We start from the raw sequence: 21,541 nt of genomic DNA, 5'->3' as shown, positions 1-21,541 counted from the left end.
TTTATTGAATGACTATATGACTGTTTTGTAGATGAAATAGAATTAAATATTTTAAATATTGCTTATACATGCATTTATATAGGTGCTAATTTTCTGTGCAATAGACTTCCGTATATATTAACATTTATGCATTCATCTCCTCTATTAAAGTAAATTTACCTAGAACACAAATTATTGAAATTAAGTATATTGACACTTAATATTTTTATAATTGTTATGATTCCTTTAAGAATGTGCTTGAAGAGCTTTCTTGTAAGAATCAATGAATTAGATTGCCCAATTTTTCAAAATACAATTATGGTAGATTTTACAAATGATTGAGATCCTTTCCAGTGTGTTAGCCCAAATTGTTGCTCTGACTTGTATTTATTTTATTTTTGAGTTTGATCATTTTCATGTTTAATAGCCATCTGTATTATTTTAATTTCCTATTTATCTCAAAACTTGGGAGTATTTAGTCTCTTTAATGATCTTATAGTATTTGGGAAAGATAAGATTTTGGATTGTCAAACATTACATGTTTGTCACACTTTTAAACTTTGTTTTGTTATCAGAATGCGTATTATTCTTACATGTCCAAATATAACCATGTTTGCTTTTATGGCTTCTGAGTTTCATGTCATTTAAAAAAATATTCTGAACCCATAAAGCTTTTCACCTATGTTAATTCTAATTATTTTGTGTTTTTTAAAGTCAAATTCTTATGTCATGAAAAAAATTTTATTTTGAAATCTTACAGTTGCGAAGTTATTTGCCATTACTTATAATTATTTGCCAATAATTGCCCACTTATCTGTAATGCCATCTTGCATATGTGCTGTATTCTCATCCATGAATGGCTCCATTTTTGTTTTGTGGATATGTGTGTCTCTTCTCCCTTCTGTCTCATGTGTCTTCTTGTTGGAAGAAGTTACAGTATAGACTGTAATTTCATCAATCTTAATAAATTAATCTGGGAAAAACTTGTTTTAAATGATACTGTCTTCATAAATAAGGACAAGGTATGTCTCTTTTATTAAATAATTAATTATTGTTGATATTTTCACTGTGATGTTGGGCTTTTCTCTCTTTTTTGCTTATTTATTTGGTTTTAAAGTTTTTTAGATTTTGTTTTAGGGGCATGAGTTAAGTGGCCCTGTTACTTCTTTTTATTATATATATAATGTAACAATTTTGCAAATACTGATTTTTCTCCCAATCCAATTGATAACAATTATGGTTATGCTGATAAAACTCCACAAACTGGTAATCTCAGAGCACTTAAGCAATTGTGGAAATATTATCCTCCCTTGATTTAAATGGGATTTCCCACAATGCTTTGTGGATATGAGTAGCACATTGCTACTCTCCTATATTTCCAAAAAGACCACCTTGAAGGAGCAATGATCAAGCAAAGTTGAGTTTACTAAACTTATTGCAGCAAGGGAAAACAACACCATAATAGGGCTTAGTAGTGGTTGAAAGGCAAAATAACGGCCTTTCTACCTGGACTACTAGGGTATGAGGCATAGACAAAAACAACGAATGGGCCCAATTAAGCATGCAATACTTTAAGATGGATTGGGGTAGAATGTGTTCCTAATGTGCTTCCTGAAAAGTAAATTGCTATCTAAGTGAGTCTTTGGCCTCAATAAGATATTAGCGACAGACCAATATTTATCTATATATGCAAATAGAATTTATCACTTAATAGTTGGTCTTGCTGAGCAGGACTCTACTATTGGTGTTATCAGGTCTTACTCTCAAAAGGTAAGTTATTTTTTTCATATGACTGGATGTAAGTATAAATGTAATATTGTAACTTTAACTTTGAGATATTTGATATATTATGTTAGGAAGATTGTACTTCCATTTTTCATATTTTTTAGGAATTTGAATTTAAGCCAGCTGGAGGATGTAATTGCTACTTTTTACACAAACACTTGTACTATATTTTTAATAATTATTTATTGCCATAAAATATTTTATTTTCAATCATTAGGTATCCTTTTATTCCATGCTTGGGCATACTCATTTAATTCATTTAATTTATTAACTCATTTAATTCATTTAATTCTCTGTATTTGATTTGGACATTTTTGAGTTCATATGATTAAATGAAATCACTTTTCCATTCACTTTCTTATCTATTTCTCTCATTCATTTGTGTTAGAATTTCTTATTATGTTTAAGTAATGTAGTGAATTTTCATCTGTGCAGTGATCAATGGGTTGTGACCATGGTTAATTATGCACATCCGTGAAATCTGGTCTTTGATGGATAATAAAATCTCTGAGTTCAGATGAGATCGGGCACGTTCAGGGTGGTATGGCCTATTGTCATAACTGGTAGAATTATTTTAATCCCTAATCTAAAACTCTGACATTCTTGTAGTTTCCCTTTGGCATTCAGAACATAAAACCTGTGTGCCACAACTGGCAAAAGGCCAGTTATTTCCTCGGACCCTTGCTTGGAAAATTCACCCCATTAGTGAATTAGTGCATTAGTTCTGTTGTGGTTCTGATTCAACATTCTCTTGTTCCTATCAACATTGCTGTGATTTTCCAGTAATCCCCACTTTAGGAATGTAGTTTTGCTCTATGTAAGATACATAAACCATGTTGTCTACAGAACTTTCCAAGAGGGAAACTAACGATGATATTGGTCATGATTTTGGAGTTAATAAATCAACAAATAACATGATATGCTCTAAAAAAAAACTCTAAGCTTGTTCACATTACTACATATCATTTGTTTCATATCAGATATATAATGTTTATTATTTGCTCACAGAAGATTACAATGCACTCAGATTTTCTATCACACTATTTATACTCTATATTTTCAAATGAGTAAGTTGCACATGTGGATTTTTAGAATAACCCATTTTCTTCTTTCATTCACAATCAAGATTTTAGATTTTTTTCAGGTTTTAAAAATGTTCCAAATACATTTATACATTTTCCCTATGCATATTTCATAATAATTGTTTAAAATTTTAATCCATTAATTTTCATTTGTTCTTGATAAAAATTATGTTACCATACATACTTTCTGACATAATAAACATGGCACATGAGAGATAAGGAAAGTGATGATCTCTATATTAGGCCAACAGCCTATGCTGTTACATTATTAATCTGCTGTGTGTTCTTTTTTAATTTATTTATTAGATATATTCTTTATATACATTTCAAATGCTATCCCGAAAGTTCCCTATACCTCCCCCTGCCCTGCTCCCCTACCCACCCACTCCCACTTCTTGGCCCTGGTGTTCCCCAGTACTGGGGCATATAAAGTTTGCAAGACAAAGGGGCCTCTCTTACCAATGATAGCCGACTAGGCCATCTTCTGCTACATATGCAGCTAGAGCCACGAGCTCTGGGGGTACTGGTTAGTTCATATTGTTGTTCCACCTATAGGGTTGCAGATCCCTTTAGTTCCTTAGGTACTTTCTCTAGCTCTTCCATTGGGGCCCTGGGTTCCATCCAATAGCTGACTGTAAGCAACCACTTCTGTGTTTGTCAGGCATTCTGAATGATATTTTAAAAACCATTTTAAATGAGTGGTTGGTTAAGTGACTTAGGTATGTATGACTTAATTTGAAATCATAGAACCCATGATTGAAAAGTTGAATGTGGTGTTACATTATTATATATGTGTATACTGCCTTTGCTAGTAATCAGACACAGCTTGATGGCTCTGGTTCACTGTAAACCACTCTATCTTAATCACTGACCACCAGAAAAATGAGAGACCCTGAATTAAAAGCACCAACAAACAAAAATATTAAACATGCTAAGACAGATTATTCTTAATAACAACACCTACAGCTATTGTTCTGGCTTCATCACAGCCATATTCCCTGCTACAAAGCACTACCAAACACACATATGCCTAGTAACTCAAACATGCACAAACAAAACATTATTAAATGAGTGAGGTTTATTTTAACTATTTCTCCCACAAAAAATTGCAATATTTTCATTAATTATCCATTCCTTCATTAATTCTGGAGGGGGTGCACACATTTGCCATAGTGCACATGAAAAATCAGAGGGCAACCTTTATTTAGATCTTCTAGTATCTAGGTTCTAGGGATTGATTGCAAGACATGAGGCTTGGTCTTAAGTACATTTACCTATTGAGGCACCTTGGTGGCTATTTTAAAACATATTTAAGTGACTTTGTGTATTAAAAAATTCATAGTTTGCAAACTGACTTCAAATATTTATAATTCTTAACTCGAGGATCTCTGGCCATGCTATTCTTTCTTCTCCATAGATAACTAGTGGTACTACATCATTCTCATTGTCACAGTATCTCCCATTCTCTCATACAGCCTCAATTCTCCAAGGTATATATCCATTAGAAGTATTTTCCTTTTTTATCAATCATTTTTATTATTTAAATTTCAAATGATATCCACCTTCCAAGATACCCATACACAAAATCCCCATACCATCTTCCATCACTCCCCTCCCTTTTGCCTCAATGAAGGTGCTCTTTGACCCACATAACCAGTCCTGCCTCACTGCTCTAGAATCCCCCTAAGCTGGACCAAGGGACTTCCCTCCCATTCCTCCCTCTATGTATACTCTTTACTTGGTGGTTTAGTCCCTGAGAGCTCTGGGTGATCCAGTTAATTGATATTGTTCTTATAGAATTGCAATCCTCTTCAGCTATTTCAATCTTCCATTGGTGCCTCCAGATAAGCCTGATTGTTGTTTGTGAGTATCTGCATGTGTATTAGAAAGGTGATCATAGAATGTCTCATGGAATAGCTGTATTAGACTCCTGTCAGCAAGCATTTTGTGTCATTAGCAATAGTGTAGGGGTTTGGTGTCTTTAAATTAGATAGATTCCTCAGTGGAGGGGTCTCTGTATGGCCTTTTCTTCAGTTTCTGTTCCATTTCTGGGCATATCATTCCTTTGGACAGGAAAATTTCTGGGTTAAAACTTTTGAGATATGTGGGTGGCACCATCCCTCGACTAGGGGGCATGCCTATCTACTGGAGGTGGTATCTACAGATTGTATCTCCCCTTTCTTGGGTAATTTGGATAAAGTCATCACCATTGGGTCCTGGGAGTCTTTTGCTTCCCTGGAGTATCAGACTTTCTAGAGGCTAAATCCGGTTCCCTATTCCCCACTGCTGCCTGTTTCTATGCAGTTGATACAGTTGTTCTTCCTATGGAGTTGCAATCATTTCAGTTCCTTCGATAGTACCCCTAACTCTTCGATAGGGGTCCCAAACCTCAGTCCAATTTTTGCCTGTAAATATCTGCATGTGTCTAAGTCAGCTGTGGCAGATCCTCTCAGAGGACAGCCATGCTAGGCTCCTGTATGCAAGCATAACATGACATCAATAATATTGTCAGAGTTTGGTGCAATGCATGATATGGACACCATGTTGGGCCCATCACTGGGTGGCTTTTGCTTTAGATTCTGCACAATTCTTGTCTCAACATTTCCTTTAGACAACTACAATTCTGAGTCAATGAAATTTGAAGATGGATGAGTGACACCATTCCTTTACTTGAGGTCATTTCTATCTACTGGAAATGGTTATTTCAGGGTCCATCTGCCGATTGTTGAGCATTTTGACAAAGGTCATCCTCATTAAGTCCTGGGAACTTTTTATATTCCAAGTCTCTCTGAGACTTTCTAGAGTTTCCCTCCACCCAATGCTGCTGCATATTTCGATTTATTCTCCTGGCCCCCTGGACTTCTATGCTGTTTCCCCCCATATTTAATATTGTCCCCCTTTACACCTTCCACTCTTCTCTCTCATCATGATCCCTGGCTTTCTCTGACTCCTTTGATTGCTTTTCCCCTTTTAAATGGATTCAAGAATCCACAGTTGTGCCTTCTTTCATGTTAAACTTCATAGAGTCTGTGAGTTTTTTCATGGGTATTCTGAATTTTTTGGCTAATATCCACTTCTCCCTGAGTATATGCCTGTCTTTTTGGGTCTAGGTTACCACATTCAGGATGATATTTTGTAATTGTGTACATTTGCTTGAAAAGTTCATGATGTCTTCACTTTTAATAGCTGTATATTATTCCACTGTAAAAATGAACACATTTTTTGCATCCATTCTTTTGTTGATAGACATCTTGGGTATTTCCACCTTCTGGCTGTTACAAATAAGGGTGCTATGTGGAATGCCTGTTCTTGTGGTATATGGGACATCGTTGAGTATATGGCCAGGAGTGGTACAGTTGGATCTTCAAGTTGAACTATTTCCAATTTTCTGAAGAACTGCCAGGATGATTTTCAGAGCAGTTGTTCAAGTTTGCAATTGAACCAGCAATGGAGTACTGTTCCTATTTCTCCACATTCTTGCTAGAATGTGCTATCAAGTGAGTTTTTTTATATTAGCCATTCTGATTGTTGTATTGTGGAATCTCAAGTTCATTGTGATTTACATTTCCCTGATAACTAAGAATGTTCAACAGTTCTTTTAGTGCTTCTTGGAAATATGGTATTCTGTTGAAAGTTCGGTGTTTAATTCTGTACCCACCTTTTAAATTGAGTTATTTGTTTTTTGAAGTCTATATTCTTGTGTTCTTTGTATAAAAGCCCTGTATCAGATTCAATATTAGTGAAGATTTTTCCAAATCAGTAGGTTACATTTTATTCTATTGACAGTTTTGTTTGCCTAGTAAGTTTTCAGTTTCATGATGTCCCATTTCTCAATTTCTGGTCTTAGAGACTGAAATTAAAAAAAATATATAATCAACAAAATCATAATGTAATGGATGTTATTCTAGTCAGATAAAATGGAGCCCCAGTTAAATCCAGATCAGGTAAACTATAAAAAGTTCCATAAACCCTAAGAAAATAGAAGCAGTCATTAAAACCTCCAAATAAAGACAGACCACGGGGTATAGTTCAGTCTTCAGGGGATTCCCAGCATACATGCAAGGTCCCCATTGCTGTCTTCAGATGTACCAGAAGAGGGCATCAGATCTCATTACAGGTGGTTGTGAGCCACCATGTGGTTGCTGGGGTTTGAACTCAGGACCTTCAGAATAGCAGTCAGTGCTCTTGCCCGTTGAGCCATCTCACCAGAATAGCAGTCAGTGCTCTTGCCCGTTGAGCCATCTCACCAGCAAACTTTATATGCCCCAGTACAGGGGAATGCCAGGGCCAAAAAGGGGCAGTGGGTGGGTAGGGGATTGGTGGGGTGGGTATGGGGGACCTTTGGGATAGCATTGAAAATGTAAACGAGGAAAATACCTAATTAAAAAAATACAATTTAAAAAAAAATATAGTCCATAAAACAGCAGCAATAGCCTCATCAGGAACTAGTAATAGGCAAATTCTCAGGTGCTGCAGTATTTCTATTGGGTCAGTTGTCTGTATCAAACCATTGATGCATCAATGATACATTGATGCACCCAGTTAATTTGCAGACATGTTCAATCTTGAGACCTTTGCACTAAGTCAAAGGGTCTGTATGGGGATGTATGTGTTAGAAACTGGGCACACTCTATAAATGTAATTGTTATAAAGCAGTATATAAAGATACTGTTCCTCATTAAAAAAACAACAACAACAACAACAACAAAAAAAAAAAACAACAAAAAAAAACCCTCCAAATAAAATAAAGGCCTGGGTGAGATGGTCTTTTTTATATATATATATATATTTTATTAGGTATTTTCCTCATTTACATTTCCAATGCTATCCCAAAAGTCCCCCATACCCTCCCTCCCAATACCCTACCCACCCACTCCCACTTTTTTGCCCTGGCATTCCCCTGTACTGGGGCATATAAAGTTTGCAAGTACAATGGGCCTCTCTTTCCAGTGATGGCCTACTAGACCATCTTTTGATACATATGCAGCTAGAGTCAATAGCTCCGGGGTACTGGTTAGTTCATATTGTTGTTCCACCTATAGGGTTGCAGATCCCTTTAGCTTGTTGGGTACTTTCTCTAGCTCCTCCATTAGGGGCCCTGTGATCCATCCAATAGCTGATTGTGAGCATCCACTTCTGTGTTTGTTAGGCCCTGGCATAGTCTCACAAGAGACAGCTATATCAGGGTCCTTTCCGCAAAATCTTGCTAGTGTATGCAATGGTGTCAGCGTTTGGAGGCTGATTATGGGATGGATCCATGGATATGGCAATCTCTAGATGGTCCATCCTTTCGTGTCAGCTCCGAACTTTGTCTCTGTAACTCCTTCCTTGGGTGTTTTGTTCCCAATTCTAAGAAGGGGCAAAGTGTCCACAATTTGGTCTTCGTTCTTCTTGTGTTTCATATGTTTTGCAAATTGGATCTTATATCTTGGGAATTCTAAGTTTCTGGACTAATATCCACTTATCAGTGAGTACATATCATGTGATTTCCTTTTGTGGATGGGTTACCTCACTCAGGATGATGCCCTCCAGGTCCATCCATTTGCCTAGGAATTTCATAAAATGCATTCTTTTTAATAGCTGAGTAGTATCCCATTGTGTAAATATACCACATTTTCTGTATCCATTCCTCTGTTGACAGGCATATGGGTTCTTTTCAGCTCCTGGCTATTGTAAATAAGGCTGCTATAAACATAGTGGAGTATGTGTCCTTCTTACCAGTTGGAACATCTTCTGGATATATGCCCAAGAGAGGTATTGCTGGATCCTCCCGTAGTACTATGTTCAGTTTTCTGAGGAACCGCCAGACTGATTTCCAGAGTGGTTGTACAAGCTTGCAATCACACGAACAATGGAGGAGTGTTCCTCTTTCTCCACATCCTTGCTAGCATCTGCTGTCACCTGGATTTTTTATCTTAGTCATTCAGACTGCTGTGAGGTGGAATCTCAGGGTTGTTTATCCCTGCATTTCCCTGATGATTAAGGACACCGTACATTTTTTCAGGTGCTTCTCAGCCATTCGGTATACCTCAGGTGACAATTCTTCGTTTAGCTCTGAGCCCCATTTTTAATGGGGTTATTTGATTTTCTGGAGTCTACCTTCTTGAGTTCTTTATATATATTGGATATTAGTCCCCTATCTGATTTAGGATAAGTAAAGATCCTTTTCCAATCTGATGGTGGCCTCTTTGTTTTATTTACGGTGACTTTTGCCTTACAAGCATTGCAATTTTATGAGGTCCCATTTGTTGATTCTCGATCTTACAGCACAAGCCATTGCTGTTCTATTCAGGAATATTTCCCCTGTGCCCATATCTTCGAGGCTTTTCCTCACTTTCTCCTCTATAAGTTTCAGTGTCTCTGGTTTTATGTGGAGTTTCTTAATCCACATAGATTTGACCTTAGTACAAGGAGATAGGAATGGATCAATTCGCATTCTTCTACATATTAACTGCCAGTTCTGCCAGTACCATTTGTTGAAACTACTGTCTTTTTTTCACTGGATGGTTTTAGCTCCCTTGTCAAAGATCAAGTGACCATAGGTGTGTGGGTTCATTTCAGTGTCTTCAATTCTATTCCATTTGTCTACTTGTCTGTCTCTACACCAGTACCAGGCAGTTTTTATCGCAATTGCTCTGTAGTACAACTTTTGGTCAGGCATGGTGTTTCCACCAGAGATTCTTTTATCCTTGAGAAGAGTTTTTGCTATCCTAGGTTTTTTGTTATTCCAGATACATTTGCAGATTGCCCTTTCTAATTCGTTGAGGAATTGAGTTGGAATTTTGATGGGGATTGCATTGAATCTGTAGATTGCTTTTGGCAAGATAACCATTTTTAGTATATTGATCGTGACAATCGATGAGACTGGGAGATTTTTCCATCTTCTGAGATCTTTTTAATTTCTTTTTCACAAACTTGAAGTTCTTATCATACAGATCTTTTACTTCCTTAGTTAGAGTCATGCCAATGTATTTTATATTATTTGTGACTATTGAGAAGGGTGTTGTTTCCATAATTTCTTTCTCAGCCTCTTTATCCTTTGTGTAGAGAAAGGCCATTGACTTGTTTGAGTTAATTTTATATCCAGGTACTTCACTGAAGCTGTTTATGTGGTTTAGGAGTTCTCTGGTGGAATTTTTAGGGACACTTATATATACTATCATATCATATGCAAAAAGTGATATTTTGACTTATTTCTTTCCGATTTGTATCCCCTTGATCTCCTTTTGTTTTCAAATTGCTCTGGCTAGGACTTCAAGTACAATCTTGAATAGGAATGGAGAAAGTGGTCAGCTGTGTCTAGTCTCTGATTTTAGTGGGAATGCTTCCAGCTTCTCACCATTAACTTTGATGTTGGCTACTGGTTTGCTGTAGATTGCTTTTATCATGGTTAGGTATGGGCCTTGAATTCCTGATATTAACAAGGCTTTTATCATGAATGGGTGTTAGATTTTTTCAAATGATTTCTCAGCATCTAACGAAATGATCATGTGGTTTTTGTCTTTGAGTTTGTTCATATAGTGGATTACGGTGATGGATTTCCATATATTAAACCATCCCTGCATCACTGGAATGAAACCTACTTGGTCAGGACAGATGATAGTTTTGATGTGTTCTTGGATTCGGTTAGTGAGAATTTTATTGAGGATTTTTGAATCGATATTCATAAGGGAAATTTGTCTGAAGTTCTCTATCTTTGTTGGGTCTTTCTGTGGTTTAGCTATCAGAGTAATTGTGGATTCATAGAATGAATTGGGTAGAGTACCTTCTGCTTCTATTTTGTGGAATTGTTTGTGCAGAATTGGAATTAGGTCTTCTTTGAAGATCTGATAGAACTCTGCACTAAACCCGTCTGGTCCTGGGCTTTTTTGATTGGGAGACTATTTAGGGGATATAGGGCTGTTTAGATCATTAACCTGATCCTGATTTAACTTTGGTACCTTGTATCTCTTTAGAAATTTATCCATTTCATCCAGGTTGTCCAGTTTTGTTGAGTATAGCCTTTTGTAGAAGGATCTGATGGTGTTTTGGATTTCTTCAGGATCTGTTGTTATGTCTCGCTTTTCATTTCTGATTTTGTTAATTTGGATGCTGTCCCTGTGCCCTCTAGTGAGTCTGGCTAAGGGTTTATATATCTTGTTGATCCAGCTCCTTGTTCGGTTGATTCTTTGAAAAGTTCTTCTTGTTTCCACTTGGTTGATTTCACCCCTGAGTTTGATTATTTTCTGCCTTCTACTCCTCTTGGGTGAATTTGCTTCCTTTTGTTCTAGAGCTTTTAGGTGCGTTGTCAAACTGCTAGTGTACACTCTCTCTAGTTTCTTTTTTGAGGCACTCAGAGATATCAGTTTTCCTCTTAGAAATACTTTCATTGTGCCACATAAGTTTGGGTATGTTGTGGCTTCATTTTCCTTAAACTCTAAAACGTCTTTAATTTCTTTCTTTATTCCTTCCTTGATCAAGGTATCATTGAGGAGAGTGTTGTCCATTTTCCACGTGAATGTTGGCTTTCTATTATTTATGTTGTTATTGAATATCAGCCTTAGTCCATGGTGATCTGAAAGGATGCATGGGACAATTTCAATATTTTTGTATCTGTTGAGGTCTGTTTTGTGACCAATTATGTGGGCAGTTTTGGAGAAGGTACCATGAGGTGCCTTTTGTTTTAGGAAAAAATGTTCTGTAGATATCTGTTAAATCCATTTGTTTCATAACTTCTGTTAGTTTCACTGTGTCCCTGTTTAGCTTCTGTTTCCATGATCTGTCCATTGATGAAATTGGTGTGTTGAAGTCTCCCACTATTATTGTGTGAGGTGCAATGTGTGCTTTGAGCTTTACTAAAGTTTCTTTAATGAATGTGGGTGCCCTTGTATTTGGAGCATAGATATTCAGAATTGAGTGTTCCTCTTGGAGGGTTTTACCTTTGATGAGTAGAGTTGGCATTCTGTTCTTGTGGCTGTCTTCTTTTAGGTTTGTTGAAGGATTACTTTCTTGCTTTTTCTAGGGCTTGTTTTCTGTCTTTGTATTGGATTTTTTTCTGTTATTATCCTTTGAACGACTGGATTCATCGAAAGATAATGTGTGAATTTGTTTTTTGTCATGGAATACTTTGGTTTCTCCAAAATTGAAAGTTTGGCTGGGTATAGTAGCCTGGCTGGCATTTTTGTTCTCTTAGTGTCTGTATATCATCTGTCCAGGTTCTTCTGGCTTTCATAGTCTCTGGTGAAAAGTCTGGTGTAATTCTGATAGGCCTGTCTTTATATGTTACTTGACCCTTTTCCCTTACTCCTTTTAATATTCTATCTTTATTTAGTGTATTTGTTGTTCTGATTATTATGTGTCAGGAGGAATTTTATTTCTGACCCAGTCTATTTGGAGTTCTGTAGACTTCTTGTATGTTCATTGGCTTCTCTTTCTTTAGGTTTGAGAAGTTTTCTTCTATAATTTTGTTTAAGATATTTGCTGGCCCTTTAAGTGGAAAATCTTCATTCTCATCTACTCCTATTATCCGTAGGTTTGGTCTTCTCATTGTGTCCTGGATTTCCTGGATGTTTTGAGTTAGGATCTTTTTGCATTTTGCGTTTTCTTTGATCGTTGTGCTGATGTTCTCTGTGGAATCTTCTGCACCTGAGATTCTCTCTTCCATCTCTCATATTCTGTTGCTTCCATTTTTAGGTCTAGTGTGATTTTGTTCATTTCCATCACCTGTTTGGATGTGCTTTCCTGTTTTTCTTTAAGGACTTCTACCTGTTTGGTTATGTTTTCCTGTTTTTCTTTAAGGACATGTAACTCTTTATCAGTGTTCTCCTGTATTTCTTTAAGTGAGTTATTAAAGTCCTTCTTGATGTCCTCTACCATCATCATGAGATATGCTTTTAAATCTGGGTCTAGGTTTTCAGATGTATTGGGGTGCCCAGGACTGGGTGAGGTGGGAGTGCTGCATTCTGATGATGGTGAGTGGTCTTGGTTTCTGTTAGTAAGATTCTTACATTTGCCTTTCTCCATCTGGTAATCTCTAGAGTTAGTTTTTATAGTTGTCTCTGGTTAGAGTTTGTTCCTCACATGATTCTGTTAGCCTCTATCAGCAGACCTGGCTGAGTAGCTCTCTCCTGAGTTTCAGTGGTCTGAGCACTCTGTGCTGGCAAGCTCTCCTCTTGTAGGGAAGGTGCTCAGATATATGGCGTTTGGACCTGCCTCCTGGCAGAAGATGAAGGCCTGAAACAGGGCCTGTCCCAGAAGCTGTTAGCTTCTGTAGTCAACACTCTCACCTGTGCAGATTAGTCTCAGAGTAATCCGGGAACCAATATGGCTGCCCGAGGTGCTCCAGCAAAGTCCTCCTTGGCAGGGAGCACACCTGTCCTCTGGCAGGGAAGGTGCCCAGATGTCTGGAGCTGAAAACAGGGTCTGCCTCAGAACCTGTCCTCTAGTCACCTTGGGGATGTCCTCTGACTCCTCCTGCAGGTGACCTGGGGCTGGCGCAGACTGGAAGGGACTTGTGACCCTGGTCAGACCGGGTTTTCGGCTTCCCTAATGCTGTCTCAGGTCCCACACGATTGGAATGGAACAGAAGTTGTTTTCACTCACTGGTGGTCTTAAGATTGCATGGAGAGTCCTCTAGGGACCTGGGGGTTGGGCTGTCCACTGACTTCGTGCCCAAGGTGCTTCCCTAATGCTGTCTCAGGTCCTGCATGATTGGAATGGAATAGAAGTTGTGTTCCACTCACTGGTGGTCCTAAGGTCGCGTGGAGAGTCCTCTAGAGACCTTGGGAGGGTGTCAGCCAACTCTGCACCAGGTCGAGATGGTCTTAATACAGAATTCTACCATCCCTTAAAAAATATCTAATACCAATACTCCTCAAACTATTCCACACAACAAAAATGTAAGGACCTCATCCTAATTAATTCTATGTAACCACAGGTACTCCAATATCTAAATCACATAAGAAGAGAATTTCAGACAAATTTTGCTTGTGCATATCAATGTAAATATACTCAATAAAATTCCCACCAAACAAACCTAAGAACACTTCAAAACCATCAAATACTATCATCAAGTACACTTCATCCTAGAGGTACCAGGATAGTTCAATATACAAAAATCAATGAATGAATTCCACTATATAAATACATTCAAATAAAAATCACATGATGATCCAATCATATACTAAAAAAGGCCTTTGACAAAATACAGCATACTTTCATGTTTAAAGTCTAGGAGGGATCAGAAATTCTTCACATACATATAAACATGTTAAAACAGTATACAAAAGACTAACATCCAACAAAAAATAAGTGGAGAGGAATTGAAGCAATCCCTCTAAAATCAGGAAGACAAGGCTGCCCACTCTCTCCCTATATATTCAATATAGCACTCTAGCTATAGCAATTAAACAAAAGGCGATCAAGGGGATACAAGTTGGAAAGAAAGAAGTAAAGGTATCACTATTTGTGGGTGTATGATAATATATATAATCAACCATAGAAATTCTACTAGAGAACTCCTTCACCTGATAAACAAATTCAGAAAAGTAGCCGAATATGAAAGTAACTTAAGCAAATCAGTAGCCTTCCTTTATACAAATGGTAAATGGGCTGAGAAAGAAATTAGAGAAACATCACCTTTCTTTTTTTCCCATTTTTTATTAGGTATTTAGCTCATTTACATTTCCAATGCTATACCAAAAGTCCCCCATACCCAGCCACCCCCACTCCCCTACCCACCCACTCCCCCTTTTTGGCCCTGGCATTCCCCTGTACTGGGGCATATAAAGTTTGCAAGTCCAATGGGCCTCTCTTTGCAGTGATGGCCGACTAGGCCATCTTTTGATACATATGCAGCTAGAGACAAGAGTTCCGGGGTACTGCTTAGTTCATATTGTTGTTCTACCTATAGGGTTGCAGTTTTCTTTAGTTCCTTGGGTGCTTTCTCTAGTTCCTCCATTGGGGGCAAACTATATAAGCAATCTTGGTGTAAATTTAACCACCCAAGTCAAAGATCCATATAAGAAGAATATCAAGTGTCTCAGAAAGAAATTGAATAAAAAGTTAGAAGATGGAAAGATCTCCCATTCTCATTGATTGATAGGATTAACTAGTAAAAATGGCTATCTTACCAAAGGAAATCTACAGATTCAATGCATTTCCCATCAAAACGCTAACACACTTCTTCACAGACATGGTTAAGGGCAATTTTAAACATCATATGGAAAACCAAACAATTTTCAACAGTAAAAGAACTCCTGGGGGGTAATCACCATACCTGACCTTGAACTGTAGTACAGAGCAACAGAGATGAAAACCACATGGTACAGACAGAGACAGACAGGTCAATCAATGGAATAGAATTGAAGACCCAGGAATAAACCTATACACCTATGGAACTTGATCTTTGACAAAGAAGCCAAAAGCATACAATGGAAAAAAGAAAACATCTTCAACAATGGTTCTGGTCTAAATGGTTGTCTGAACGTAACAGAATGTGAAATGATCCATATTTACCATTTTATAAAACTCAAGTCCATGCTGGTCAAGGACCTCAACATAAAACCAGATACACTAAACCTAATAGAAGAAAAATGGTAAATATCCACAAATGCATTGGCACAGGGGGATATTTCTTGAGAACACCAATAGCCTGGGCCCTAAGGCTATTTTTATTGTTACATATTTCAAAAATAAAAAAGTGTGCATCTAAAAGACAAGGATATTATGTTTCAAACTGGGAACTAAATGTTGAGGTCTCTATTTAATATATCAAAATGGACAAAGCAGTCAGATTCTCCCAGGATCCCTTATTCCTTAGCTGTTACAGAGAATGGCTAGAATACCTTGCCTCCTTTCCTAAAATTTTCACCCCAGATGCTGAGCAGCCCTTCCACTAGGGGCTGTTGCCTATATAATCCTGCTCTTTTGTACCTTTGACATCATGGCTACAATACCTTTTTCCCTTCCCTCCTTTTTTTCTTCCCTCCCTTTGTATGCTCACATGCCTAATGGCCATGCTCACTCTAGACACACTCTGATGTGGATATGCTCTCTATTTTGCCTACACTAAACTTTCCCCTCCACCCTACGTAGAAGCAAGCATGTACTTTCCTTTTATTTTATTTCTTTTTTTCCCTGCTTTCATCTGAAAGAGTTTTTCATGATGACATGACATTCAGAAATTCTCAAATTTTGGCTCACATTCATCTTCGTTATAGTTATAATTTACAAATATTCAAAGTGAATACATTGGTATATAAGTAAATGTCTTTAAAAGCATACTTACATTGAGCATTTTTGTTCATTCTAATAGTCACTAGTTTTGGGGGGATTTATGTGTTTTGCCACATTAACTCCCTTCCTTAACTTGTCCCAGATCCACTACCTATCATTAACTGCTCTGTTTTCTGTCCTCGTTTTTCTTGAACCCTCTGTCTTAGGTAGTTTTCTACTGTTCTGATGAGACACAATGATGAAGACAACTTATGAAATAAAACTTTTATTTGGATGGTAGTTTATAGTTCTAGGGCTGGAGACTATGGCTATCATGGCATAAAATACATCAGCAGGCAAATAGGCATGCCACTATACTAGTAGATAGAACTTAAATCCTAATTTCAAATTGAAGATAAGGAGAAACAGCAAACTTGTAAGAGTGAGTTTGGTGTGAGCTATTGAAATTCCAAAGTCCATCCTCAATATAATACTGTCAACAATGCCACATGTTTTAATCCTTTCTTACACAATTGTACTAAGTATAAACAAAGCATACAAATAAATGAGATTCTGTAGTTTATTGTCATTCAAACTATCATTTTCTATACCTTGCACCCATAGGCTTAGCAATATCATACAGAAAAGAGCATTTAATCATTTTTCAGTCTTCATAATACTTCACAGTCTCCATCCTGTTTGAAAGTTCAATCAGCAATGTTATTTAAAGGGTAAGTTTTTCTTACATTTTATTCCAATCTCTTAATTGTAATTCCCTGTAAAAAACACAACCAAACATTATATTTCATGATTATAATAGACAATGGTAAAGTATATATATTATCATTCTAATGATAGAATGAAGAGAAAGTAGAGTGAGGAAACAGTGAATCAAACCAAACTAAATCCCAGCAAGGCAGTCTCTGTAACTGTGTGTACAGACTGCTTGGCTTGCATTTCAGGTCTTCAAATCCTTTAAGCTTTTCTGAATGCCACAAACTTCTCTCTTGGCTTTTTTTCTACTTCCCGTATACAACTTTACTTAGTAAACATCCAGTGGTGGTTTTGTCTCTTGGGGTCTACAGCACAATCCAGGATTCACATCATGAATGGCTTCTATGGAACTCCTTGCAGGAGCTCTCCTGCCACATCCTGACCTCAGCAGTTTCTCTTATCTTTGAGTAAATTTCATACCCCATTTACTCTTGTATCCTGGACTGTAAATCTAGAAATAACTTGGTAATATTGCCAATTATTATTCTCTGTATGGAATAAAATCTTCCCCCTACTGAATTACTTGTGTATAAACTTTGATTCATAGATGTCTTTGTTTAAAAATCCTTCCTTCATTTTAGAAGCAGAATATTCCATAGATACTTTCTTTTCACAAGTCACAGGATGGACAAGGGGCCTCTTTATGAATTGGAGGTCTGAAGTGTGAGCTCTTCTCCTGAGAATATCTTTTCCTTTATATAATTTCTCCTTATCTCAATCATCACAAACCAAGGTTTGGATATGATATTTCTTGTTTTTAAATTTTCTCCTTTAAATGTGTTTTTTGTATTTTACTTGTCAATTAAGTTCTTTTATTTTTCATTGTATATACTCAAATGTGATCATTTCTGCCAACCATATTAGTCCAAAACACTTCACTTCCAGGACCTCAGTAGTCAGTGTATCCGCAAGAGGTCTCTTACTCTTGACATTGGGCTTTTTTTTTAACCAATATGTCTTTTGAAGAGTCATCCTCTCTTTTAAAAATGTATCAATTCAATAGAGGTATATTCATGTAAAGAAGAAAATAATATAGAAATCCATTATTCGTATAATAAAATAATCAATGATATTTTGTATTAGTGAATACCTAAGATAAGTATAAAATGACTTGCTTATTGTTCTGTACTAAGGATTTATTATAGTGCTTTGTAAATGGCTCATACCCATTTTGCTACTAAGTTGAGTATCCCTGGGCCTTGTTTTACTGAAACAGTGTCTAAACCTGGTCCATGCTGGATTTTAACTGAGATTTTTTTGCTCCTGTACCTGAGTACTGGGATTAGAATTACACACCAGTGTACCCATGTAACTTTGTCTTTAATAATTATGCCAAATTTATGAATTTGACATAAAGTATACAGAATTTCTCTGAATACTTAATGAAAAATGCTGCTCATATAACACTACTTAATTTATTCTTTTCTTTTTAAATATAATTTTATTCATTTTCATTTCAAATAATATCCCCCTTTCCAGTTACCAATCCACCAAACCCTCTTTTCATCCCTCATCTCCCCACTCTACTTTGCCTCTATGAGGGTATTCATCCACTTACTAACCCACTCCCACCTCACCACTCTAGCAACCCCCTACACTAAGGCATTAAGCCTCCACAGGACCAAGGGCCTCCCCTTCCACTGATGTCAAATAAGTCCATCCTCTGCTACATATGTATCTGAAGTGTTGGATTCCTACATTTATACTCTTTGGTTGGTGGTTTAGTCTCTGGGAACTCTAGGTGTTTTGATTACTTGATATTATTCTTCCTATATGGTTGCAGTCCCCTTCAACTCATTCAGTCCTTCCACTAGCTCTTTCATTGGGGTCCCTGGGTTGAGTCCAATGGTTGGTTGTTAGTATCTGTATCTGTATTGCTAATGTGTCAGTAGAAATTCTCAGGGAACAGTCATATCAGACAGCTGTTGGCAAGTGCTTCTTGGCATTATCAATAGTTTTGGGTTTGGTATCTGCAGATGGAATACATCTCTAGGTAGAGCAGCCTCTGGATGGCCTTTTCTACAGTCTCTGTTCCATTGTTTGTCCATGTCTTTCCTTGGACAGGAAAATTGCTAGATCAAAAATTTTGAGATTGGAGTGTGTCCCCATCCCCTAACTGGGGGCCATGCCTATCTACAGGAGCTGTCCACTACAGGTTCTAGCTCCTCTTTGTTGTGTATTTCTACTAAGTCTTCCCTGTTAGATTGTGAGAGCTTCTCACTTGTCTGGCATGTGGGATTTTTTACTGCCTATCCCCAGTTCCCCATCCCCCACTGCTACATATTTCTATGTGATTTTCTGACCCTCTTTACTTCTTTTTATTCCTTCCAATAACTGATTCTGTCCCATTTTTTTCCTCCTTCTTCTCTCTAACTTGCAGGGCTTGACCTGCCTTTGCCTCCTGTGATTATTGTGTTCTCCCATCTATATAAGATTCAAGACAGGAATTTTCTGTGTAACAGCCATTGGTGAAGTGAAACTTACTTTTTTGACGAGACTGGCACTGAATTCACAGAAATCCAATACCCCCTGCCTCTTGAGTGCTGGGGAGAAAGGTATGCACTACCATACCTGCCTTTAAATTGCTATTTTAGATGATGGCTTTATGCTAATTAAGTTTCTGGGAAATGGAATATTATAGTCATCAGTTCATGGAAAGAGCAGTAATAAGGGTAGTATAATTAAGGAAACATTTTAATACTGCTTGTGTGTTGAATAAATAGTATGAGTAAGGAATATATTTTGATATCGTTCATATGACATGTTTTTTTCTTTTGTATAATGTGAAATTTTAAATTTATGTAGCACACTGGTATAGTTATAATAAGTTGCAAACTTTATACAAATATTTTAAACTATATAAATTCAGTTATTGCACATATTTCATCATTATAATCTGTTGTACATCAACAGATAACATTTGGACAGCAATTGCATATCGAAATTAGTTTGTCATTATTTTGTTATTGATATTACTTTCACATTATTTATATCTTTTTTCCACTGGTAGTATTTTTCCCAAGAATTGTTCAATGAAAACTCTTAAAATAATGTATTCCTTAATCTCTTACTCTTTTTCTTAGTAGTTCCTTTTGTTTTACTCCATAAACTGTAGTGAACTCTCAGAATAATGAAAGAAAAGCAACATAAAATACCTTACAGGGAAATAAGGAGACTTGTAACTATAGTAATTCTGGTTGAGGGCTCAGTGAAGACAGTGCATAAAGGGTCAGCTAGCATTTTTTTTATTTCTGTTTTCATCAATTAGTTCTACAGACCTTACTTTCACTTAATTCTTCCTTTGTGTATTTTATATTGGTGAATTGGCATACTGTTTATTTGAAGTTCCTAAATTTATTAATTTTGCAAAAGTTGTACTCCACGTTTTGTCCATAAATGTTAAAAATGAAAAAATGGACCCAGTTTATACTGTTCATTCATTCAATGACTTGGATGAAATTCAGTGTTTATCTGGTATTTTGCCAGTGGTGCTCCATCATTATTCATCTTAGAGAATCAGAATGTTTCCCAAGAGACAGGTAAAGGAAGCTACAAACATGATGAGCTTAGGAACTTATAAAATGTACAAATTCACTTCACATGAAATGTTAAAAGTAAAAACTATTTCCATAAATATCATATGACTCTGGGTCATATGCCCAAATGATATTTTGCCTCTATCATGCTATTATTTAAAATTTTTGCTAAATCCCAATTCCAAAGACAACCCATGACATCATGGAAAGATAATCATATTATAGGACTAAATGAATGAGGAATTAAATGATTTTAGGATATAAATTATTTCTTTTTTACCCCTGAGTTCTATAGGACTCCTCATTTAAACTTAACCTACACCTAAACTCTCTCACTAATGGTAGATTTTATTTGTTGTTGGCATGTTTACAAATGTGTAAAATTAAATGGGTGTCCCTCTTGCTTACATTTGTCAACTAAAAAATCTCTTTCTCTCTCTCCGATAGAGAAATAGAGTGCTATCCTTGTAGCACAAATAGAAACATTCATCCATATTAATGAGGAAAATACTTGAGTGTTGAAGCATACTGTCATAGCCCTCTGTTGCTCTAACCACAGTCAATTTTAATGTCATGAACCATTCTGATTTTGGCATATCAGTCAACAGTGTGCCTGTTAGGAGACAATGACCAGGGGAAATAACAAAAATTATATGTTACATAGTTAAAACTGCTCCCGGTGTATTCTGATGCGTTTGCATTCTTGATAAACTATTAAGTACAACATTTATAGAAAACCACAGGGAATATTCCCTGGAATATACCATATCTGCATTCTTCCAGGAAGGACCTAACTTCCCTCAGTGGATTATAAAATCATATTCATCGCTGATAAAGTTAAGTAAGGTTAAAAACTCTGTTTATTGGCACAGAGACTATATTCAGTATCCAGAATGACCTCTTCTGCAAGAAATAGTTTGCAGGGACTTTTATAGTCAGCGATAGTGGTGCATATCAATACATTGCACAAACACTTTGAAATGAGTTTATTTAGGGATGGTAGTGAAAGTCTATTTGTCTCAACAATATATTTCAGTAAGCTAACAAACTCGATAAAAATTATAAAATAAAATCCTATTTTCTAAAATAACTATGAAAGCAGAAAACAAAACTTGCTTTTTACCTAGAACATATAAAACATTCTTTCTCTTTACCCATAGACAGAATGTTCTCCATAAGAAATCAGAAGTC

General features: G+C 36.6%; 2 long non-coding RNA genes across 2 annotated transcripts in view; both read left to right on the top strand.

Annotated features, from left to right (window-relative positions):
- Snhg14 (small nucleolar RNA host gene 14) overlaps positions 1-21,541 on the top strand; it is a 1,177,441-nt gene that overhangs the window by 782,774 nt on the left and 373,126 nt on the right. The window lies entirely within an intron of this gene.
- The window catches only part of Ipw (imprinted gene in the Prader-Willi syndrome region), a 59,721-nt gene that overhangs the window by 11,475 nt on the left and 26,705 nt on the right, over positions 1-21,541 (top strand). The window lies entirely within an intron of this gene.

This window comes from Mus musculus, chromosome 7, assembly GCF_000001635.26.
Source record: "Mus musculus strain C57BL/6J chromosome 7, GRCm38.p6 C57BL/6J".
Taxonomy (NCBI): Eukaryota; Metazoa; Chordata; class Mammalia; order Rodentia; family Muridae; genus Mus; species Mus musculus.
This window is presented reverse-complemented; position numbering and strand designations above follow the sequence as displayed.